The sequence below is a fragment of the Staurois parvus genome, unplaced genomic scaffold (assembly GCF_062004578.1).
Source record: "Staurois parvus isolate SC_StPar_1 unplaced genomic scaffold, SC_StPar_1.0 ptg000154l, whole genome shotgun sequence".
Taxonomy (NCBI): Eukaryota; Metazoa; Chordata; class Amphibia; order Anura; family Ranidae; genus Staurois; species Staurois parvus.
The window spans coordinates 24,321,441-24,327,440 of record NW_028317950.1 but is presented as its reverse complement, the minus strand read 5'-3'; positions in this window follow the sequence as shown (position 1 = coordinate 24,327,440).

Here is a 6,000-nt window from a genome sequence, read left to right as displayed (position 1 = left end):
TCTTCTTCAGTGGAGTAGGAAGCGTCTTCCTATCAAGAAATTGATCTTTGTTTGGACACATTATTTGGACACTTTACATATTGGGACTTTATTTTATTTTTGTTCTTTTATATATATTTGATATTTTTTATTTTTGGGTAATCTCTTTGGGTCTTGATTTTTTCACTATAATTGTGGGTTTTTGGGTTTAAGTCAATGAATATATGTTTTATTAGTACTTCAGGGGAAGGATATTGATATGACTTTGGGGGATTTCTGAGGATTTTATATATGTGTGCTGATTTATACTTATTCTGGTTCTTTTAATAGCTGCATGAGAAATGGGATTTCCTAAAACTTGCACAAATTGCTCCAGTTTCAACACTAAGAAATTGAAAGTGCTTGTGGGCAAAGTACATGTGTTGATTAGTCCATGAAGTGTTTACCTAGTTCCAGAGTACAGAGGTGATTAAAGGCTGTGGACCATTGCACAATGGAGTATAGTCCCACTGTTGTCTGCCTCCAGGTTGTGTTTGGTATGCTCTGCCAAGGATAAATGATGTCACATTACTCAGATGATAAGTACACAGAGAGCTTTTCCAGAGAAATGACATGTGGATTTGCTTTGTACTTGATTGTAACAGTCTATTTATAAGTAAATCCAGTATAATTGGCTGAATCTGCCACTATATTAGCTCTGCCCTGACCAGCAGGTCTCAAAAGAAAATGGGGCACCTTTGTTAGTGACTTAAGCTAGCTATTGAGTACTTTGTTGAGCGAAAAAAAAAAATGGATTCCCCTATCCACACCAGTGAGGTGGAAAAGAAATCCCCCCTGCTGGGATATTGTACTCTGACAGTGGGACTCCTGCACTGTCAGAAAACATTGATCCATGGCTGCAGATGTTGACAGATGTTTTCCAGCAATTTCGTTCAACAGAAGTCGATCAAACGGTCACCTTTTATTAAACAGGGATGGTGCAGGAAAAAGATCATATGTATTATGTGATGGCTATTATCTGAACCACACAAGTAAAGTCCTTAAAGTGGAGCTCCACCCAAAAGGGGAAGTTCCGCTTTAAGCATTTGTCCCGAGCTCCCCATTAAGGAATGGCACCTTTGGGAAGCGGGGGGCGGAGCGGGTATCCGAATTTGACAGGTACCCGTTCCCACTTCCGCTGCAATCACCTAGACCGGGTGTCGGCAACCCGCGGCTCCAGAGCCGCATGCGGCTCTTTTTCACCTTGGCTGCGGCTCCGGAGCACACTGCCCACCAGGTGACAGGCAATAGGGTCTTCTGTGTGCCGGGCGCCCGCTCCCCTCCCTCCTCTCGGGCGGCCGCCCCAAAAGTCAGGACTCTGCAGCTAGCCCAGCAATGGGCAAACTACGGCCCGGTGGACCTTTTAATCCGGCCCGCGGAGCGTGACAAACATTGGCTGTCAGGATGTAGGCGGGGCAGCGTGACGAACTCCTCTCCTCTCACAGTCTGCCCTGAAGACCGGAACGGCGCTGGAACACGGCGAGAGGAACGCGCGGAGCAAAGGTAAGTGAATTGACACAATATGGGGAATGAATTACTATAGGGGGGATGAATTACTATATGGGGGATGAATTACTATGGGGGATGAATTACTATATGGGGGATGAATTACTATGGGGGATGAATTACTATATGGGGGATTAATTACTATGGGGGATGAATTACTATGTGGGGGATGAATTACTATGGGGGATGAATTACTATATGGGGGATGAATTACTATATGGGGGATGAATTAGTATATGGGGGATGAATTAGTATATGGGGGATGAATTACTATGGGGGATGACTTACTATATGGGGGATGAATTACTATATGGGGGATGAATTACTATGGGGGATGAATTACTATGGGGGATGAATTACTATATGGGGGATGAATTACTATATGGGGGATGAATTACTATGGGGGATGAATTACTATGGGGGATGAATTACTATATGGGGGATGAATTACTATGGTTGGATGAATTACTATGGGGGATGAATTACTATATGGGGGATGAATTACTATGGGGGATGAATTACTATATGGGGGATGAATTACTATATGGGGGATGAATTACTATGGGGGATGAATTACTATGGGGGATGAATTACTATATGGGGGATGAATTACTATGGGGGATGAATTACTACATGGGGGATGAATTACTATGGGGGATGAATTACTATGGGGGATGAATTACTATATGGGGGATGAATTACTGTGGGGGATGAATTACTATGGGGGATGAATTACTATATGGGGGATGAATTACTATGGGGGATGAATTACTATACGGGGGATGAATTACTATATGGGGGATGTATTTTCAGTTTTAAAAATGTGGCTCTCAAAATAAATTTCAATCGTGGTTTTGGCGAGATTTGGCTCAGTTGAAAAAAAAGGTTGCCCACCACTGACCTAGACGTTCGAAAGTTGTCCTCCCTCCCCGTAGCCTTCTGGGACACGTGACAGGTCCCAGAACACTACGGGTCCATTCACAAAGCGCAGTGTTTCTTATGCTTGTGTGGGCACAGTGGGCACCCGGCTGTGAAGCCACAAGCTGTCACAGCCGGGTGTCCACAACAGGGGCGGACTGACCATTGGGGAACTCGGGCACTGCCCGGGGTCAGTAGGGGGCCCCATGAGATGTCCCTGGTAACTTTCATAGGCTTTTTTTGGGTGTGGTTTGAGTGTGGGTGAAGACACAGGGGCCCCATGATCCCCTATTGCCCAGGGGCCCCATGAGTTGACAGTCCGCCGCTAGTCCACAATGAAGATGCCGGCGCCGAGAAGAGAAAATGGCCGGTGAAATAAGCCATGGTGAGAACACCGAGGGACAGGTAAGTAGTGTCTGTGTTTTAAAAGTCAGCAGCTACAGTTTTTGTAGTTGCTGACTTTTATTTTTTCTTTTTCAGGTGGAACTCTGCTTTAAGGTCCAAAGGTGGTTAATGGATAATCCAACAATGCTTGACTCAGTAGCAGCTGATTCAAAAAGAGATAGAAGGGACTCTGTGTGAACCATAAAAAGGGGCAATGCAGTAAAGTCTAAAGCTGGCCATAGATGGATCAAAATTCCCTGATGAGCCAGCTGAATTTGATCCGTGTATGGCCATCCCCATTTAATATAAAAAAAGAGAGAAGCAGAGACATCTATGTGCAGTAATAAAAACTAATAATTTATTTTCACAAAATTGGCAACTCACAAAAGTAGTAGTGAAATGAGCGCTTGTCAAACTAGCGTCAACCGCTGTTGAACTCCTGTCCGGAGTACAATGCACTGTTCTTGGCTGTGCTGGTGGCTCCCAGCACTTCCTGGTCGGTGTGGATATACAGGGTGGGCAATGGCCTGATGAAGGAGCATGCATGCTCCGAACGCGTACCATGCCTACTGCTGCTATACCTGTAGCTGACATCACTCCCGCTCCCACCTGCAGCAGCTATCCTGATTCCAGCAGTCATCCATCCAGGTCCCAGCTGGGCAGTCAGGAGGCCTACATCTAGAAGTTATCTCTGACACCCTGAAATTTCACCATGGGATCCAGTCCTCAAAGCCTCACTGGATGGCACCTGAAGGAAGCTGAAAGGGTGAAGCTGCTCCCCTGGCCTCGTGTGAACTGTTTTACTGCAAGATCTTTGTGACTGTACACTATTGGGATTGCTTGGCCACTTAATTCCTCTCCTGAAAGGTACATACCAACTAGTCCTCATAGTCAACTAGTCCCTCTAGTTTTGTGGAAAGACTTTGAGCTGTGTGGTTCCCCTCTTGAGAGGTTCATACAATTAGTCTCCTCTGATCTCTTGTGGGAGGACCATTCTCTGAAGTGGAGTCCAGTAGTTCCTCTTGTGAGGGGTGCATACCTCTGGCTTCTACTAGTCTCTCATGGAAGGATTGTACTCTGAGCTGAGCAGAAGATTTGCTCCTGAAGTTTGCAACTTAGAGAAGTGTGTCCTCCTGTTGCCATTAGTGTTTCTGAAGTATCCCATACTACCCTACACCCCATCAAAGGTACCTAAAATAAACCACAAAAAAGGCATCCCCTAGACCGGGTGTCGGCAACCCGCGGCTCTTTTTCACCTTTCCTGCGGCTCCGGAGCACACTGCCCACCAGGTGACAGGCAATAGGGTCGGCAAGCCGCGGCTCTTTTAATGTAGATCTTCTGTGTGCCGGGCGCCCGCTGGCAAACATTGGCTGTCAGGATGTAGGCGGGGCAGCCCGGATGTAGGCGGGGCAGCGTGACGAACTCCTCTCCTCTCACAGTCCGCCCTGAAGACCAGAACGGCGCGGGAACCCAGCGAGAGGAACGCGCGGAGCAAAGGTAAGTGAATTCACACAATATGGGGAATGAATTACTATGGGGGATGAATTACTATAGGGGGGATGAATTACTATAGGGGGGATGAATTACTACGGGGGATGAATTACTACGGGGGATGAATTACTATAGGGGGGATGAATTACTATGGGGGATGAATTACTACGGGGGATGAATTACTATAGGGGGGATGAATTACTATAGGGGGGATGAATTACTACGGGGGATGAATTACTACGGGGGATGAATTACTATAGGGGGGATGAATTACTACGGGGGATGAATTACTATAGGGGGGATGAATTACTATAGGGGGGATGAATTACTACGGGGGATGAATTACTATAGGGGGGATGAATTACTATAGGGGGGATGAATTACTATATGGGGGATGAATTATTATAGGGGGGATGAATTACTATGGGGGATGAATTACTATATGAGGGATGAATTACTATATGGGGGATGAATTACTATGGGGGATGAATTACTATGGGGGATGAATTACTATATGGGGGATGTATTTTCAGTTTTAAAAATGTTTCTCTCAAAATAAATTTCAATCGTGGTTTTGGCGAGATTTGGCTCAGTCGAAAAAAAAGGTTGCCCACCACTGACCTAAGGCTATGATTGTGATTATGACGATACACTGTGGCCCTGATTAACCCTTTGCTTACTGGGCCCTTAAACCCCCTTCATGACCAGAGCGTTTTTTGCAATATATGCAGTGTCGGATTTGTTTTAAATGTTGCAATGGTTTTGCGGCTCCCAGTCTTTTTTTCCCTCTCGGAAATGGGTCCAAGTGGCTCTTTATGTCTTAAAGGTTGCAGACCCCTGCCCTAGACTAATTATTGAGCCAGAATGAGTGGAATGCTGCCGTGTGCCTGACTGCCTCTGCCTTTTTTGGGAAAGAACCTGCATTAAACTCTGTGGCTCCTGTGGGAGTAGTGATGCACTTATAATGCTTAGCTTTTGTTTATGTAAAACTTTTAAAAGTTAAAAAGAAAACTGTTACTGCATCTGTTAAAAATGTTAGCACAAGCTTTTAATTTGTTAGTCAAGTCCATCTAAATATGCTAGTACATCTAACACTATCCTGTTCACAGGCTGACAATGCTGTTGTCCAAAGGTGTCTCCATTGCAGTGAAGTGGAGACACCCTAAGACATGAAGTGGGGGTTTAGTACTGCTTTAGATATACAGTACGTGAGTGTGAGAGGCCTAAAGTAAACTTTTTATATCAGATATTACTGACAGGACAATTTTCCAGCATGGTGACCTTATTGTGATTCCTGCTTGAGGCCCCAAGCAGAAGATTTCAGTGAACAAAGCAACCACCAGGACAAGCTACACATCTCATTCATCTCATGTAAGTACAGTCCCTTATGACAGTTGCACTTTGCCCAACCAAACTGTCAAGCCACCAAATGGCAGGTGTCAAAATATATATGTCCAGTAACATGGCAATTGTAGATCAAAAAAAGCCAAGATGGCAGCTTCTCTGGCTGTTAAGCATAAGGGGGTTAAGTTTCACTTTAAAGTAGTTCTAAAGACTTAAGGTTTTTTTGCTATGCAGGATCCCCCCAGCCCCTCCCCCTTATTCAGCAGCTAAAAAACTGCAGCTAACTTTTAAAAAAATAGCCACTTACCTGTCCCTCAGTCCCATGGTGTGTCCCCTGC